The 19,337-nt window shown below is 50.1% G+C and overlaps 1 long non-coding RNA gene across 1 annotated transcript; it reads right to left on the bottom strand.

The window, feature by feature from the left end:
* Positions 1 to 1,929: 1,929 nt before the first annotated feature.
* Positions 1,930 to 17,992, bottom strand: LOC134483654 (uncharacterized). Its single transcript, XR_010060498.1, has 2 exons — positions 2,190 to 17,992; positions 1,930 to 1,987 (listed from the first exon to the last, which is right to left on the bottom strand). It is a non-coding gene; the product is annotated as an uncharacterized LOC134483654 (long non-coding RNA).
* Positions 17,993 to 19,337: the final 1,345 nt, after the last annotated feature.

The raw sequence follows: 19,337 nt of genomic DNA, 5'->3' as shown, positions 1-19,337 counted from the left end.
TGGGGTGCCTGGGGCTTGAAAACAAACCCTGGGCGCACCTCCGGCTCCATTTATTTAACCTCCTCTGGAGCTGCCCCCAAGCATAGTCCAAGCAGGTGACTATGGAAAGATTTTTTTTAAATTGTAAATTACAAGAGGATTTAAAAAAAATCTGAATGCCATGCTAGTTATGAGATCCGAACATTGGGGGTGAACACCAAGATTCAGGGCCTGGTAAACGGCTAAACAGATTTAGTAGGCTTGCTTAACATATAAACATCTGAAACCCGTTTCCTGTTTAAGAAAAAAAAGTCTAGGTAGGCGACCTCAGTTGTTTTTTTTTTCCCCTTTTCCTTTTTTTTTTTTTTTTGATTAACAATGTGAATTGTACATCATGGTGGGGGAAAAAAATGATCCACACTTGGTGGTCTTCTGAAGCTCCCCGTATGGGAGAGAGAGAGGAAAAAAAATACAAAAATAAACGTTACCTCTCTCTCTCTCAGGGTGGGCAGTGCCATTTCTCCAGGCGTCCAGGGCTCTGGCTAATGTTAGGGCTGTCACTACGGGCAGAATCCCCGGGGCCTTCGAGCCTCACTCCTGGAAGGCCTAATGCTAGGCTGTATCTCCAGGCCTTGCTATCTCCAGGCCTCGGAATCAGTTCTGCAGGCTGGTATCACCCATCGAGTGACCTGCTCCATGGCCGTTCTAGACCCCGGAGGTCCCCTGAGAGCCCTTCAACAGAGGGGAGAACAGAGAACATTAATTTGCTGTCTGAGCTCAGAAGCCACAGCGAGCTGGTGCTCAGGCCTCGGGGACAAAGCGCCAGCTGTGATTTGTTCCTCCGAAAAGAGCTTAGGGGTTCTGGCACTTTCTGACAAGATACATTTTATAGGATTTGTGCTAAAATTTGATATTAGATGTTAGGAATTGCGGTTTAATAGTCTTCAGTGATAACAGCAACAGCTGGGGCCTTTGACAGCTATGGGGGTCCTTTCCAGTCCCGAGTTCCATAATAAAGCTATTTATGTCAAACACCTTATAAGGGAAAGATTTAGCCCTGAAGTCAATAGAACATACAATACGTTTTGTATTTGGATAAGGGGGGAACTCCATGATCGGGGATGTGTGTTGGTTTGGGTTTGGACTTTTAGGCATATGGAGGCCGTGTGGCTGTTGAAAACCTGCCTCCCTTGCTTTTTCGTGCAAAGCCTCTCACTTTCCATACCATGCATTCTTAGACAACAAAGATTCCTTCGTTTTGCTTTTCCTAGTCCCCGGGGAGGAGTGGACAGAGCTTGGGTGGGGTTTGATTTGATTTCTATCACCTCCAAGCCCACCCCCACATTAACTCCTACTCATTAGAAGCTCAAGGTTCCCATATTTTCTGGTCACGATTTCATTTGGGGGGAGTCAAGGTACGTTTCGGTTCCACAGAATAAACCCATCAGTCTCCTCAGGGAGAAAAATAAAACCTTGCCAGTAAAAGACCGGTGACCTTCACTCACTTGGGTGTTGCCAGCGTGGTTTTGGAGGAACCTTTGACTCCCCACACTCCCCAGGACTCGAGGACTCTAAAGTTTTCTGAGGAAATGGGTGGCAGGGAACCTGGAGCCAACACACATGGCCAGTCCAATGCTGGCTGCTCAGAGCTGCCCAGCTCCCTCCTTATCTCTTCAACGCAGATAAAGAGCAGGACATCCTGGAGACAGAAGGGCACCCCAATTAGCAGAGTCCGGGGGTTCGCAGGCGTCTCACGCCACACAGGGCTCTGCGGCCTGAGTCTTTTTAGCTAGCAGGCAGAACGACCAGGGCTTTACGCAGAAGCCCCAGATGGGTGGTGACTCAGTCACCCAGATGCTCTGGGCTCCTGCTCAAGGCCTCGCTCCCCTACAGTGACATGGAAGCTGTTTGCTGGGGAACTAGTGAAAAGCCCACTCTGTGCACTTGGAGTCAACAGCTCTCTGTACTCAGCAAAGAGAAGTCTCAGGCTCCTGTTCTGTGGTCACAGCTGGAATGGAAGGACAGACACACTGAAAAATGACTCGGGCCTCTCTCCCCTTACCTCCCACTCTGGGCTGGACAGAAGGTGGCCTCTTTTTGCTTTGGAATACAGAGGGCCCAGACTCTGCTTCTGTCTAGAGTTTCACTGCCACCACCCCCCCCCAAACCCGACCCCAGAGAGATAGCAGTATGGAGGAGACCCCACCCACCTCCTGTCAGTGGTGGGAAAAGCAGCAGGTGGAACTTGTTGCTGGGAACATAATTGCTCTGAGTGACAACCCTGCTCCTGAGGGGGACAGGAAGGTGTCAGGAACCAGCTGCAAATGCTGGCGGCTTAGCACCTCTTCTGATGAATTTGAAGCCATAGGTGTGGGTGCAAGTTGTCTCCCACCCTGGAGACCTTGGTGTCAACGCCACTGCCTTTTCTTCTCAGCAGAAGAGACTGGAGGAGTTGCTAACAGCTTCAAGGGAGGCAAGCCAGGGGTGTGGAGAGAAGCTCACTTGACACAGTAGCCCTACAGGGCAGGGTCTGCCCTGCCCGCCCTTCATTTTATATATAGGGAAACCAAGGCAAAGACCTGACTGCTGCATCCTGATGAGGGCTATAGGCAAGAAAGGAGTGACTACATCTCAGGACGTGGCGACAGGAGTTCAATGGCTATGGAGAAAACCAGGACATTCTGCTGCCTGGACAAGTCACCGTGCCATGCTAAGCCTGGGATGCCCCATCTATGAGATCACAGTGCCCACTAATAGCTGTCACCAAGGGGCATGAACAGGGGATGAAAAGCCCGTGTCTCATTGGAAGTGCTCAGCAAGCGGTAACCACGGTGACCTGGGATACTAGCCTGCTACTGTCCAGGAGCCTCGGTTCTTGCCTCAGGAACCGAACTGGAAACTGTGCATACGTTCTCAGATGCCCAATAGCTAAGCTGCAAAGGCAGGACTGTGGCATATACACCCCAGCATCGGGGGCTTAGCCAGGGTAAGTGGATCTGGCTGAGACCAGATATCTTCAAGTGCCAGTGGAGGGTGAGCACCACACACTATGCTCCAGCCTCCCCCGGGGGAACCTAGCAAGAGCCCCACAGTCAGCCCCAAGCCTCACCGTGTCACCGCAAGAACCAGGTCCTGACACAGCGTCACTGCACGACACAGGAGTCGCCCGACTCTAGCCACCCATCCTCTGGCTCCCACCATGTCTGTTTGGACACAAAACTCTTTTCTCCACCTTCTTCAAAGTCTTCTTATCCATTCTCCTCCAGTGTCATATGGAGGCCAAGCTGTGAGCCCCAGGAATAGTAAACAGCCCACATCCTGCGGCCAGCTCCCAGACAGGCATAGGGCTCTCCTTGTAGCCAGCCAGGGTCCTGACTCAGAGGCCAGGAAGCGGTGGCAGGGAGCTTGAGAGCTGATGTCTGGAAGCCCCTGAAACCAAATCCTACTTCTGTTTCTTCCAGGCAGTGCCTCCTTGCCTCAGGTGCTTGCCCTGTTTGGAGCTCAGTTTCCTCAAACATAGTGAACATAGTAGGGCAACAGAGAGCCTGGTGGGACAGCTCCTGTTGTCAGAAAACACATTGTTTTCTAGCCAGACTATGAAAAACATGGTAGAGGGAGTGAGAGCTCACCTTTAAAAAATCGGGACAGCCACTCCACAATAGAAAGATCAGCAAAAGAAACATGTGGCAAGTCGATGTTGGGGTGACCCACTACCATAGAGACTGATTTTTACATGTATGTTTTTGTCTGTTGCCCCTTTGCTGGGCAACCCTGGGCAAGTCACTTGCCGCTCCTGGGCCTGTTTCCCTTTGTGTCGATGCTGAGTCCTAAGTCCACCTCTATATTCTTCTTCCTTTAATGGCTGAATAAATCCTTAGCCACTGGATGTCGACAAGCACACCATTCTCTGCACCAGCTTGCACTTACATTTAAAGTCCCCAAGCTTTCGTAATTAAAAGGAGAGAAACAATTCACAAATGCTAAACCCTCAGAAAAAAACGGGGCACCCCTCTCCATTCTGATAGATCTTTCTCTGGCTTCTCCCTCTTCTCTCTTCTCTCTGTCTGCCTGTTTGTCTCTCTTCTCTCTCTCTGTCTGCCTGTTTGTCTCTTTGGTCTCTGTCTCTCTCTTTGTCTGTCTCTTTGGTCTCTGTCTGTCTCTCTGTCTCTTTGGTCTCTGTCTCTCTCTTTGTCTGTCTCTTTGGTCTCTGTCTCTGTCTGTCTCTTTGGTCTCTGTCTCTCTCTTTGTCTGTCTCTTTGGTCTCTGTCTCTCTCTCTCTGTCTGTCTCTTTGGTCTCTCTCTCTCTGTCTGTCTCTTTGGTCTCTGTCTCTCGCTGTCTGTCTCTCTCTGAGTCTCTGCCTGTCTCTCTCTGTCTCTCTCTCTCTCTGTCTCTCTCTGTGTCTCTCTCTCTGTGTCTCTCTCTGTGTGTCTCTCTCTCTGTCTCTCTCTGTGTGTCTCTCTGTCTCTCTCTGTCTCTCTCTGTCTCTCTCTGTCTCTCTGTGTGTCTCTCTCTCTGTCTCTCTCTCTCTCTGTGTCTCTCTCTGTGTCTCTCTCTCTCTGTCTGTCTGTCTGTCTGTCTCTCTCTCTCTCTCTCTCTCTCTCTCTCTCTCTCTCTCTCTCTCTCTCTCTTTCTCGTCTCCCTGAGCACATCTTCTCCTGAGATCCACCTGCCTTGGAAGGCCGAGAGGGCCCAGGCCCACAAATACGAAGCAGGAAGCAGGGAAGGGCATTCTGGGAGCAGAGTGGAAGGAAATAGTATCACCTGCTCAGGGCAAGCGGCCTCTGAAGCCTTATGGGAGACTCAGAAGAGTTCCCACCTTGCCCTGTGCCATAGAGTCACCAGGAGTAATCCTAATACCTCATCAGCCAGGACCCCATGCCTCTGTGTGTAAGAACCTTAGAGGGTGTCAGCAGGGGGGACTCAATGAGGGGGGCTCAACAAGGGGGAGGGGTGTCAGCAGGTCAGACTCAGTGGGGGAGGTCTCAACAAGGGGGCGATGTGCCTCAGCAGGGCTTGACAGTGCACAGATTAGCTAGTGATGTCTGCACAGGACATGTTACCCATTTGCCCTCACTGACTGAAGTTTGCAAGGGGTCCAGGGCTCACCCAGGCCTCGGCTGGTATAAAGTTAGGGCTCAGCCCTGGACCTCTCTCAGTGGCATCGTTTTATCCAAGGGTGGCATGTTCAACTAGAGTCTCATCTCAATGCCTCCTTCAGCTCACACTGTCCAGGCTGAAGACCTCAGCAAGCCTTATCTCCGAGATCCGTGGGCTCGGCAGCTTCCAGTGACTAGGTAAAAACTCAATTCCAAGAGCTCACAAAGCAAGAAAGAAAGGCCTGTGTGATAAGGGATATGGCCCAGAGTTGTGCAAACGAGAAAACACTCACCAGAGAAGGCAGAGGCAGACCAATCAGGAAAGCAGAAGGACGGGAGAAATCGGCTTTGTAAATGTGATCAGCACACATGCCCCTCCTGCGCCCTGTCTCCTATGGTTCGGGAGAGCATGGTCCACTTTGCGCATGGGTGTGAGAACCGTGACTAAGGCAGGTTTGTGTTGATCTGCTGTACTGGAGAGGGGAGACAGACACCAATGCAGTGAAGCTGGAAATAGAACAATATTGTTGACTCCAAACAAGGCTTAGAAGATGTCATTAAAAGTAAAATCAAACCAGGCATGGTGACACACACACCCTTAGTCCCAGCTCTTGGGAATTGGGGCATGTGGATCTCTCTGAGTCTGAGGTTAGCCTGGTCTATGTAGCCAGTTCTAGGCTAGCCATGGTTACACAGTGAGACCCTGCCCCCCCCCAAAAAAAAGAAAGAAAGAGAAAAGAAGAAAAAGAGAGAGAGCATGTGTGTGTGTGTGTGTGTGTGTGTGTGTGTGTGTGTGTGTGTGAGTGAGTCAATATGAAGTCCATGTTTAATTTCAACACAGAAATTGCAGAGAAGTTTTTTCTCTTCCTCCTCTGTTACATCAAATTAGTTTGGGAGACAGAAAGCATGAATGTACCGGGCTGTGCTCCCAATGAAGTAAGACAGGTTGTGTGGGAAGCAAGTTACTGTGGAGGCGGGAAGTAGAACACTGCAACTGGCTTCCGAAGGGAAGCGAAGGAGGTCCAAATCATTTTTATCTTCCCAGACCAGATGCTCCAGTGGGTGCATCCATGGTCCTAAGGTCCAGCCATCAAGGCGAGAGGCAGGTGTGTGATAAGCAGGGTCCCTTGGTGCCCTGGCTGGAACGACCACAGGGCATTCCCTCTGGGACCAGCCTCACACCAGGGCGAGCAGCCCCGGGAATTGCCCACACACATCTCCTCTGCCAATCTTCTGTGCAACCAATGAATGGCACAGTTGTTCCCCAGGGTCCTGGAATGTGGGAACAGGAGCTCCAACCGTGCAACCCCTTGCTCTGGGCTAACGTCTATCTCGGTTCCTTTTTTTCTTTCCCAAACCCCAGATTAGGACTTTAGGAACCAAATCTGTTTTCCAGAATGTTGAGTGTACAATACCGAGCTGTGTCTTTCAGGCTGTGGTGACTTCTGTTCGCTGCCTATGTCAGACATTTCCTATCCCTATAAATAGGGGTTTCGCTCAGAGGGTGCAGCCCGGTACCCCTGTCTGCTTTGTACTTTAATCAGTGCTTTCCTGCTGGCAATGTTTGCCTTCCAGCAAAGGAGTGCTAATTTTATCTCGCAAAAGTGGATATCTGCTTACGTCCCTTCTACCTTGGAGAAAGATAACCAAACACGGGTTATGTCATCTAAATTCGGCAAACCTCTGAGATCAAAGGCGTAGTGTATACACCTGCCAAAGTTGATGGAACGGCCACTGGCGGAGCCTTCCGCCTGGCTCAAGTGTGCCCCATTGATAGACGCTCTGCCTTTCTGTGAGAGAGACTCTCGGGGCTCTGTTTGTGCCAGTTGATCTCCATGATACCAGGAGGTTTTTGAAGGAGGAATCCAAAATAGACATGCCCTCGTCACCCCCTGTGGAAGCCCGCATCACAGGAAATGGCACAAAGTCAAATTTTCATAATGGGAGCGGCGACATTAGACTAGATAAGCGGCCTCCTCCTCACAGGACGTCTTGTGTTTAGAGTACAGTCAGAAAGATCCATTGCCAATGACACCTGAGCATGTCTCCTCTGATGCTTGCCTGCATCCGGCCCAGTGTGCATTTCCCAGGACTCCAAGCTCCTGTAAGCACACATACCCCAGCACAGCACACGCATGTGCACATGAGCGTGCACGCACTAACTCGATGAGTTTGGTCCTAAAACTAGGTGCATCTTTCTGGTTGACCTTCTCCCATCTGACTAGTCGAGGTATATCATTTACAACAGTTTACTTTGCTGTTTTTAAAGGTTTTTCTCTTTTAAATAGCTTGTTATTAATACACTACCATGGCTTTCATTGTGACATTTTCATACCTGTATGTGACATACTTAGATCATGTTGACTCTGGTCATCCCTCTTGTCACCTCCCACTTGGCAACTTTTTATTTTCCTTTGTCTTTGTTTTTTGATCACTGAATGGGTTTAACTAGGGCTGGTCACAGGAGCGCAGACTCCAGTGGCTACACCATGAACAAAGTGGCTCTCTCCATACAACAACCAGAGCCTGGGAGGGGCCTTGTTGAGGGCTCCTGTCCACAACAGCCTGACCTCCAATGGCCAAACAGGGTTGTGAAAACCTGATGTAAGAGAGCCTTCTGGGACAGGGTGCCATTGGAAAGGCCTGAGTGTTGCGTGAAGAGACCTCTCTTCCTTCAGAACAAAGGCTGAAAAGAAAAAAAAAAAAAAAAAAAAAAAACTCTCTGGAAGACCGAGCCTACCCTCGGCTGAGGATATGATGGAAAATTTGCTGCAGTGCTCAAAGCCTGTGCACCCATAGAAACAGGTCCTGGCAAAGGGCAGAAGGGCACACAGCCAGGACACGGGTGCCCACCCTTGTGTGTGCAAAGCCCCAAGTTCCTTCCCCAAAGCTACAAACACAGAAGTCTGAAGCATCTTAAATCCTGGGCTGCAAGACACAACGGCCAGACTATGAAGGCCTTGGCTTTAGCCCTGCACACCAGGAAGGGCATATGGCACCATGCCGGGGGTGGGGGTGAGGTGTCTCCATCAAGTTGCTTCTGATCTTGTCCAAATTGTCTATGTTTGTTTGGGCTTGTTGTTGTTGGTGTTCTGGTTTGTTCTATCTTTAAATCTACTTTTGCTATTGGCTTTGGTTGCAGAACTCTAAGCAATCCTCCTGTCTCAGCCCCCTGAGTGCTGGAATCTCTGGAAGGAGCCCTCTCATCCAGTGACTGAAATTTCGCCTCAAGTAGATTGAATTGGCAGAACCTCGGCACAGGGCTTGAAGTCCCCATGCCTCAGTTCATATTAGACTGCACAGTTAGCCCCCATGACTGAAGATGCTCCAGAAATGGATGGTCCCGGTAGGGTCAACAGGAAGGAGACAGGGTCATGACCTGCCACAGAGCCACAGAGGCCAGCACACAGTATCTTCATTGTCTCCGAACAAGTAAATCTCCATGTTTGGGGTCACAGGTGCATGTATGTGTGTAGATGTATGGTGTGCACATGTGTGTTTGTAAGTCGCCTCCACACACAGGTGGCCTGCCTTGCAACTTGGGGGTAAATGGAAGAACATTGTAGTTAGCTCAAGAATGAGACCAGTTCTTCTCATCCACAGGCCCCTGGATAGGGAACCATATTTCCCTATTGAGTCCCTTGCTTAGTACCCTGTAAACACCCAGATTGCCTCTACACCATGAGTGGGCTTCCCATGGATGACACTCTTTAACTAGATGGGTCTGGGAGCAGAGCTCTGGCGAACAGACCCTTAGAGACTGCAGAACGGGCATCACACCTCAGCTCAGGTTTGCCCTACAGTCATACTTCGTGCCCTGTCCCACCCCCAATAGCTCCAGCAGATTCAGGCATTTTCTAGAGGACCCTATCCATGGGGACTAACGACAGCCTTCCCAGGTAAGCAATCAGAACTAGCTTCCCCACATTCTCAGCTCAGAAATACAGACGGTGGGGAGCTGGAGGTCAAATGGCCAGCATCCATGGGTACAACAGCAGCAGATAACTCCGGCCAGGCACGCTCTGCTAACACTCATCAACCAAGCCTGCCATTAGCGAAGGCAAACCCGTACTTACAATCAAAGTAGAGTGTGTGACCGGGGCCTGAGTGCTTCCAGGAACACGGGCCACGTCCCTGTCTGCCATAGTCCCTGTGAGCTCGGCAGAGGGTCCTGTGACAGTCTCTGGTCCTCTCCTCCTCTCCTCTCCATGCTGTTTCTAACTTTTAGGAATGAGATTTGCCTTGGTTTCCACAGGATAGTGATGAAGTCAAGGTCTCAGAGCCAAAGGTTTTAAATATTTTAAATAGACTGGAGCATGGTTGGCCATTGTGTAAGCTCAGCGGAAACAGCCTGCATCTGGCTTCAAGGAGCCTAGCTTAGTGCCATTAGCTCAGATGGCAAGCTGGCTATGTGCAGTTGGCCATGACAGTAGGCATACATTTTTTGCAACATACTTTTAATAAGCATTCAACCTCTCCTCTTGCCCACTGTCCTCCAGGGGTAGTGGACAAGAAAAGTTATTAGGCTATGGGGGAAGTGGACCTGCTTAGCAATAGTTCTTTGGGGGCAAACACAATCTTTGTCAGCAGTTCAGTCCCATAACAAATGCCAAACACGAACCAGCAGCTACAGTTTAGTCCTCTCAGCAGGCAGACACCACACACAAGCCAGCAGCTACAGTTCAATCCTGAAGAAACTGCAGGTTTGCCAACCGGCCGGAGGCTGCTTAAGTGGCAAGCTGCAGCAGGAGCCTCAAGAGAGGTTCTTTGGCGAGTTTCTCTTGATGGCGGCGTTACCACAAGCTGAGCTCAACAACGCTATGTAAGGCGAAGCCATACGTGCATGTCTTTAGCAAAGAATAGTGAGGCAGAGCAAAGCAAACCAAGGCTCTTGTCTCACTATCTGTGGGTCAGATTTATACTCCTTCATCACGGGTCCTTTCACGTGTTTGTTCTATGCAAACATCCTTTCACCTGTGTCTGCTTCAGGAAAACACTCTTTCCTGTGTTTGCTTTAGCAAGACACCCTCTCACCTGTGTGCCCCCAGCAAACCATCATTTGGAGTAACTGACTTTCCAAAGAACTAGAAGTTTCTACTTCCCATGACCCCTTAGGATGGGTAGAGTAATTAAGGGGTTGTGCAGGGGAATCATGGGCAGCCACTCTCAGATGCACAGATGCAGAACTCTAAACTGTCACACAAAGCTCAAGGAAAGTCAGAGGCTCAGCCACTGTAGAGGTCCTAACATCATTAAGGAAACAGGAAGTGCCAAGTAAGGTACTCACTGTCATTGTCTGCTGCAGCTACCCCCCCAACGACGTCATTCAACAAACATAACGTTTCCCAGGTTCTGCTGAGTTGGTAAAATATTCATTGTACTCACGAGGACCTGAGTTCGAATGCCACGGGAGAAGCTGGGCAAGGTGACACACGAGTTTATAAACCTTGAGCTAGGGAGGTAGAGACAGGAGGACCTCTGGGGCTCACCAGTCAGCCAGCCCAGCCTATTCGGTGAGCTTCAGGCTCAGGTAGAGCTGGGTACGGGTGTGATGGCGCAGACTTTTGAACGCAGAACTCAGGAGGCAAAGGCAGATGAATCCCTTTAAGTTCCAGGCCAGCCGGGTCTACCTAGTGAGACCTTGGCTCAAAAACAAAACAAAACAAAACAAAAAGGGTGGAGAGACCTGAGAAGGAGGCTGGGGAATGACGCCTGACATTATCTCTGACCTCCACATGGTCATGCATGTGTACATAGAACCCCATGTGTACCCTGTGTACACATACAAATACAATGCAAGCGACAGTCATTTCTCAGTGCTCGGGACTGGCCGGTGATTAGGTTCAACAGGGTCCTTTGGCTCCCAGGCGTTAGAGGGATCGTCTAAGGGGACAACCAGGACAACTGCTCATGGATGGGTGGGTGGTCAGCACTGGCCGTTGGCCAGGAGCTCAGCTGAAGCGTCAATAAGGAACCTTCTCTCCCTCTGCTCATCCTGCGCACGGCATCTTGACTCCCTTGGAGAAGGATCCATGAAGGTGGGGCCGCAGTGCGTGTCTCTATCATTCTCCCTTATTTTCTGGGACAGGGTCTCACTGGACCTGCATCTCATCAATACAGCTACACCAACTAACCAGCGAGCCCAAGATTCCCTTGTCTCCACCTCCCCGGTACCGGTTTTATGAGCATGCCCCACTGTGCTTAGTGTTTATATCGAACCCAGTCCTCGGGTTCGCTTGTGTGTGAGGCTCCTTTTAGTTCTTTTATTTATTTTTGTTTTTTGTCTTTCCTTTTTGGGACAGAATCTCACTCTGTAGACCAAGCTGACCTTGAACTCACAGAGATCCTCCTGCCTCTGCCTCCCCAAGTGCTGGGATTAAAGGCGTGCACCACCAAAGCCCTCCACCAGTTCTCAAAGGATAAGGCAGCGCTGAAACTGGCCTTGGAAACCTTTGCCAGTGTTGACCGTGTGTCTACATCCTCCAGTTAGCATCTGGATGGCCCCCACCCCCCAGCCCCCAGGCCCGGGATGGGAATTGAGCACATATAAAGCTAAAGCCATACTCCATCTGAGTATGGGAGCTTGTCCTCTGGGGACTGTGCCTCTGTGTAGTCTTGGGTCGTGCAGTGTGACCCCAGAGCCTGTTTCCCAGAGGCAGTATAAATACCCATGTGCTTTCTGGCCTCAAGGTTTCTATTTCCCTCCAGAAACTCAAACGTCTGATTGGAAATGTATGCCCGTGTGAAAACGAGGCTGCAGAAGAGTCGAGTTCCTGGGGGGTTATTACCTTCCTTGCTCGAGATGAGAGTGCCATGGAACCTGAAAAGCAAGGACAAGTCCAAGGCCAGCCTATCTCAAAAACCCGAAGGTGGTAATAAACCACGAGATCAAAGTTCTAAGCCAGCCCGGAGAGCAGGTGGTGTGAGACTCCACATGAGCCGCTAGCCTCTTGGTGCCTCTAGTTCCCTTTCCAACAAAGAATGGCATACTCAATTAGTCAACTTTGGTGATATTTAGAATCTTCTAGAAAGTTTTATTCATTCATTCATTCATTCATTCATTTGTTCATTTAATTTTTTTTTTTTTTTTACAAAGCTGATTCTAAAACCCCATCACAAACTCACTGAGTCATGGATTCTAGGTGTCAAGCTCTGGGTGGTTATAATTCCCCCCAGAGATCCCTGGGTAGTTATAACCCTCCTGCCAAGGGACTCCAGGACACAGCCAGGATGAAGACCCTCAGAGTGAGGGCTGTAATTCTTCAGCTATTTTTAATCTGAGATTCATCTTTTTAAACACAAGTTCAGCTCAAAGCCCAGAGCGCAGAGGCAAGGCTGTTCCCCAAAGGGAAGGGCCCCTGAGTCCTGTCTACTCAGTCACACCCAACCCAAGGACCAGCCCCTCCCGACCTCAGACAAGATTTCTGCCGGCTTTGATTTAAAACTCCTGGAGATGAGACCGTTTCTAAGACGATTTGGAGACCTAAGGCTTCCACATCACATGAGGCCATGCGGCTGTAAAACACAGCCAGCCATGGAGCAAGTCTGTCATGAATAGCCAAGCTCATCTGTCTTCCTGGTAAAACCACCCTGAGTCCTGTTTGGCTGCAGAGGGAACCACAGAGAAAACTCTGCCTTAGTCCCAGCAACTCAGGCAGCTGTTAACGCCATCTACACCCTCAACAGACATCTTGAGTGTCTGGCCTCTCAGAGGCCACGGGGATGGTCCCATCAGTACTGCAATGTCCACAAAGCGGTGGGCTAAAAGTCCTCATCAGCAACAGCCCCAGATCCACAGGCTGCGGTGAGGGAAGATTCTTGATGTTACACAGGAAGATGGGGATTCCACTTTGCAGACACACTGGGGAGGGTTTGGTGTTTGGGGGGGTTGTTGGAGTTTGAGGGGGTGGTTCCGTTTCCTTTGTTTTTCTTTTTAATAAGAAATAAAACCCCAGCTAGCAGATCCCACTTCTAGACCCAAAATATTTAAAACTAATGTCACTTTGCTGGCCAGGCTTAATGATGTTGCCCTGCAATCCTGGAGCCATTTCTGTGAAGACAAAAGAACTGGGAGTTCAGGGGCATCCTGAGCTACATACCAAGTCCAGGGCTAGTCTGGGCTACATGAGACCCTGTCTAAGAAGAAGATGATGAAGAAGAAGGGGAGGAGGAGAAAGGAGGAGGAGAAGAAAGGAGGAGGAGAGGAGGAGGAAGAGGAGGAGGGGGAGGAGGAGGAGGGGGACAAGGAGGAGGGGGAAGAAGAGGAGGAGGAAGAAGAAGAGGAGGAGGAGGAGGAGGAGGAGGAAGAAAGAAAGAAAGAAGGAAAAGAAAAAAGGACAGGAAGGGAGACAGAAGGGAAGAAAGAGTAAGGATAGGGAGGAAAAATAAAAAGAAAGAAAACTCCAAATCTTGTCTTTGCTGTAGGAGGTCATCATGGTGGTTAATTCCGATGTCCTCTCAGTTGCACCTGAGATGTCCAAATTATGTGTCATTTCTGGGTGTGTCTGGATCCATTTAACCTAAAGTGCTCTTCCCCCCACCCCCTAGGAAGCCTGATCCAGTCTGCCCAGAGCCTGGGAAGAGCCAACAGACCAGAGTTAGAACCATCCAACAAGCTCAGTCTGCCAACAGCAGCTTGAGAAGGCTGGACTCTCCCGTAAGTCTCCTGTCCTTGAGCTGAGGTTCGCAGCAGGGGCTCCTCTGACCCTCACAATTTTGAACTCAGGCCAGAATCCCAACAAAGATGGTAGGTGGAGGTGGCCTGTACTGTGGTGCCCTCATGATCTGTCTCTCTCCAGCTGCCTCTGGAGATCCGCTGACCAACACAGTGTCAGAACCGCAGGCCAGGCAGACAAGATAGAGACATCAGACAAGGACTAAGAGGCAGCCAATGAATGAGGACTAGAAGCTCGTCCTCAGATAAAAAGAGAGGCTAGCCCTGCTCCCTCCAGGCCCTGGGTCTGGTGAAATAAGGCTGGCCTCATTTGTGGCTTTTAAGGGTTTTTAATGCATTTTTTTTTGTTTCCTTTTTTCCTGCATTGGATATGGAACCCAGAACCTTATGCCAGGCAAATTCTTTAGCAATGAGCTCTCCACAGCCCTGTTTTTATTTTTTTGTTTTGATCTAGGCCTTTCCTAGGTTGCCAAGGTTGGCCTTAAACTCATTCTGGTAGCCTAGGCTAACCTCAAACCTGATATCTCCCTGTCTCAGCCTCCTGAGTGCTAAGATCACAGGCCTGGACAACAAGGCCTGGAATATGTAGCCTTAGCAACCAAGATAATATGATGATCTGGTTAATGTTTTCTAGCCACCACGGTATGGTAGCATGACTCTGCACGTCACTATCAGCCCCTGCAGGGAAGCTAACAGCTGTGCTGCAGATAGTGAGCCAGAGCCATGCGTCTTTTAACCAGCAGCACCAGGTCTGTCTCCACCACCACATCCACGGGAACTACTGACTTACTCATCAAGAATTTGACCAGGGGGCTGGGGATTTAGCTCAGTGGTAGAGCGCTTACCTAGGAAGCGCAAGGCCCTGGGTTCGGTCCCCAGCTCCGAAAAAAAGAACCAAAAAAAAAAAGAATTTGACCAGGGTTATCTGCCTCTAATTTTCCTAGCCATTAAAATGGGCAGAAGAGAACAGGAAGAACCCAAGAAACCATCCTCGGAGTGGGAATCTTGCTGCCTAAGCCTGGAGGGGCTAGCATAGAATTGGCAGCTTTTGTCCCCTGACAGAATCCACTGAGGGAAGGAAAGGTGTGCTTTGGCTCTCTGTCTGAGAGGGTACAGTCATAGTCCGCCATGAAGGGAAGAGTATGGTGGAGTTCTCCGTGACAGGACGCACAGCAGCTGAGACGCACCAGAAAGCAAAGAAACATGGAGACCGAAAGCTACAATGTATCACTCATAAAACCCATCCCCCGGGGCCCACTTCCTCCGTGGAGGCCTCACCCCCTAAAGGTTCTGCAATGTTTCTACTCAGCACCACCAGCTGGAGACCAAGCGTTCAAACACAGGAGCCTGGGTGGGGGAGTGCGTTTCACATTTAAGCTGGAATGAACACGGAGGTCCACCACACAGCGTCAACTGGGCCCATGAAGAGCAGCCAGTATTAACTTTACAGGAGCAGGGTTCAGAAGTTACTGTCGGGCATGCTCAGTCACAGTCCTCTTCCGTGCCAAGCAGATTGCTCAGCCAAGCCGGGACACCTCATCGGTCTCCCACCCTAAAAGGTTCTGTCCACATTCATCCAGATCGCTGGTGGGTCTCTCCAGGAATGATTAGGAATCCTGGTGGCTCTTCTGGGTGCCTCCTGTAGCAGTTCCAAGTTGAGCCAATAGCATGTGTGTCTGGTGACAATGAGTGTTACCCCACTGAAAGCCCAATCCTGATGTCTTCATTCTGGAGTCTAAGCAACCCACACAGAAGTTCTGAGCAAATGATTAGTCTGCCAATGAATAAGCAACTTAGGCTTGCCTTCCTCTTCAAAGCTGCCCTCCTGAGGTCACCTCACCAAGGCTGGCCTCAGCCTCATGGCTGCTATGAGGACCCTGCACAGAACGTGAGCAGAGAGTGCTGGGTTTCTTTTACTTTAGTCAGAAGGCAGGATAATTTAACAAGTCCAGGGAGGCAAGGCTGAGCGGAGGCTCGCCAAGGGAGCTGATGTAGTCTGTGCCCTTCAGAGAAGTCTCTAAGGGTAGGGCTCTGGAACAGGAGTTGGGGGGAGTAAAGGCCAAAGGAGGGTGGAGGTGGTGGAGAGTGAGTGATGCAGCTGTTGGTGGGCGGTTTGGTTTTCTGAACATCTGGAAGTCACCACAAGACCTCAAAACTCGAAGCTCCTTTGTGATCCAGAATTACGTAGCTCGAGAGTTGGGTAATCCATGGAAACCTGTAAGGCCCCGGGGGCCGCAGCAAGGCCACGGTGGGAATTTCCCAACCCATGTTCCAGAGTTCAGGTCATCCACAACGCTCCAAGGCGGCAGGCTCCTAATGGTGTCTGCGGATGGTCATCAGCCGGCTTCTCTGGTTCTATCCTGGCCCCTGCCTTACTGATGGCAGTTTTCCTGCCAGCGATGATTTCAGTCTGAAATATCCCACACGAGCTCGTGCTCTGAGCGCATGATCCCCAGCTGGTGGCACAAGACCTTTCCAGCTTGTTAGGCGCTGCCATGTGTCCTGTCATGTCCGGTTGGAGTTAGATTGAAGTGTTTGGCATTAAATGCTGCAAGTGACTCCTGGGGCAGTTTAAAGTAGTACAGTGACAGCTCCCATTTTCTCCCTGATGCTCTTTCCCAAAATAAGACTGTGTCCCTGTGTATCTCAGGCTGTCCTCCAACTCACTACATAGCTGAGGGTGACCTTAAACTTATGGTTTTCCAGCTTCTATCTCCTAAGTTCTGGGAATCATAAGTGTGTCCCACAGTGCCCGGTGTATTCAGAACTGAGCGTGGATCCCAAGGTCTATTTATGTTGGGTGATTGGAACCCAAGCTGAAGCTACTACCCTGATTTTTATTAATGGATCATAGAGTACGCCAGACAGTGATTTTTCTTTTGGTTGGTTGGTTGTTTTTTGTTTTTGCTATTATTATTTTTTTTTGGTCGTTGGGGTTTGGGGTGGGGATTGGGACTAGGCTCTCACTGTGTAGACCAAACTGACCTCAGACTCAGAGAACTCCACCTCTCTGCCTCCCAACCCCTGGGAGTTTGCCAGCCTCGAGATGCAATCCACACACTGTGCCAGAGGCCCACAAGCTGAACCCGGCTCCACGGCACATGGTAGGGAAGAAGTGAGGTCATGGGAGACAGGTCCTAGAAGGGGATGCTGCATCTGCCTTCCGGCTGCATGAGGTAAGCAACATCCTCTACAGTGCATTCCCGCTATGACCTACTGTACCCATACAGACCAAGTGACCATATACTGAAATGGCTGAAGCCAGGAGTCAAAACAAGCCTTCAAACGTGGGAGATCTGGGGTGCGTGGGAAGCTGACTGTCACTCAGCTGCACCTCCTGGGGTCAGGAAGTCAGAGGCTGGGTGAAGAAAAAAATTACCTTGAGGAGTAGGTATTGAAAACAGTAGGTAGGGGATCCCACTATCCACCCCTCCCCCTGCACTAATATCATGACTGAGAGTGGAGTTCCAGGGAGAAACTATACAAGGAGCATGGAACAAAGGGGCCCCAGAAACAGCTGGGGCCAGGGGAAAGGTGGGGTGCCAGCCAGGAGCAAGGCATGAGACAGACACAAGCTGTGGTTTTAAGGAGCCATCCTCAGCATCCTAGTCCAGCCCCCTGCCCCAGCTCTGCAGGAGCAGAGAAAAGGGCTGATACGAACACACCACAGCTCCAGTATGGTCTCCCTGTGCTGTGGCTGAGCTCCTGACCCACCTCTGTCCTTAAGCCTAACGCAGCCCCCAGTCATTCCGCACATACTGACCCCGGATCAAGAGACATGGCCCCATCTGTAACAGGCTGGTCTTGCAAGCATGAGGACTTGAATCTGACCCCCTGAACCCACATTTTAAAAGCCAGTCATGGTCCTGCCCTAACCATCTCAGGGCAGAAACAGGTAGATGCCCAGGGCTCCCTAGACCAACAACCTGGTCTAATTCTGGAACTCCAGATCAGTGAGACCCTGCCTCAGAAAGCAAGGTGGATGGTACCTGAGGGACAGACAATGCATGAGGTTGGCTTTACACACACACACACACACACACACACACACACACACACACACACACACACCAGTAATACAATTTAAGAAAAAAGAGGGAGGGGATCAGGAGGGAGGGGAACACGGGGGCTGCAACACGTGTCAGCAAGCTCAGGCACATGCTTACTCACCAAACCTCAACCCCCTCCTCAGCCCCTCTCACCTCCAACACTGTCTACTCCCAGGAGCACCTGGATATCTTAGTTAGGGTTTCTCTTTTTTTTTTTTTTTTTTTCCGGAGCTGGGGACCGAACCCAGGGCCTTGCGCTTGCTAGGCAATCGCTCTACCACTGAGCTAAATCCCCAACCCCTTAGTTAGGGTTCCTATTGCTGTGCTAAAGCACTATGACCCAAAGCTACTCAAAAATAAACAAACAAGGGGTTGGGGATTTAGCTCAGTGGTAGAGCGATTGCCTAGCAAGCGCAAGGCCCTGGGTTCGGTCCCCAGCTCCGAAAAAAAGAAGAAGAAAAAATAAATAAATAAACAAGCTTGCAGCTTTTAAGTCTGTGGGAAGTCAGGACAGGAACCTGGAGGCAGCAGCTGATGCAGAAGTCTTGAAGGGGTGCGTCTTACGGGCTTGCTCCCCATGGCTTGTTCAGCCTGCTGTCTTATATACCCCAGGACCACCAGCCTAGGGATAGCAACACCCACAGTGGGCTAGGCCCTTCCACATAAATCTTCACCCAAGGATATGTCCCCACAGACTCATCTATAGGCCAATCTGGAAGGGGGCACTTTCTCAGCTGAAGTTCCCTCTTCCAAAATGACCGTAGCATGTGTCAAATGAACAGAAAGCTAGCCAGCACAACCATCCCCTTGTCATCTTGACATACACAAGCACATCACTATTCAACTAGAACCTTTCCTTTCTCATTTGCCCTGAAGATGATATGTCAATTAATATCACAATAGACAATTCTTTGACTTTTTATAAGTCCCGTGGTCTTTAAAAACCCCAATCATTTAAAATAGGCAAAGTCTCTTTCAAAATTCAAAATCTCTCTGGGGGGACTTCTGAAAAAAAAAAAAGTTACATACATTTGAACTCTGAGAAGGAAGAACCAGGGCACAATCAGAATCAAATCAAACCAAAACCAAAATGCAACAGTGTATTAAGTTGAGTGCTTAGCGTCTGGAACTCACTCATAATCCTCTGGGTCCTAAAGGGCTCCAGCTCTCCAGCTCTGCCATTCACATCCAATGACTTCATCTCCAAGACTCAGGCCACTGGCTTCATGGTGGCGCCACAGCTGCTGCTGTCCTTGGCGGTCATTTCCTGGCATTAGCCTCTTCAACATGTTGTCATCCCCACTGTAACCATGTTCCACCTTCACCAGAAGCCTCTCCCATCCCCATTGTAGGGATGCTAACCCCGCCATATGTTGCCAAGCCTCAACTTCTCCCCATGACCCCTTCTGTCCTGGGCCTTCCACTTCAACCAGTGGCCTCTCCTGGCCTCTCACGATGCCAAGCCTGAGCAGCTCTCCACAACACCTTCATGCTTTCGAAATCAGCACCGCCTAGGTGACTTGCAGATTACCAAGTTT

This window comes from Rattus norvegicus, chromosome 19, assembly GCF_036323735.1.
Source record: "Rattus norvegicus strain BN/NHsdMcwi chromosome 19, GRCr8, whole genome shotgun sequence".
In the NCBI taxonomy this organism is placed as follows: Eukaryota; Metazoa; Chordata; class Mammalia; order Rodentia; family Muridae; genus Rattus; species Rattus norvegicus.
The sequence above is the reverse complement of the archived record's forward strand: the minus strand, read 5'-3'. Positions and strand labels throughout refer to the sequence as shown.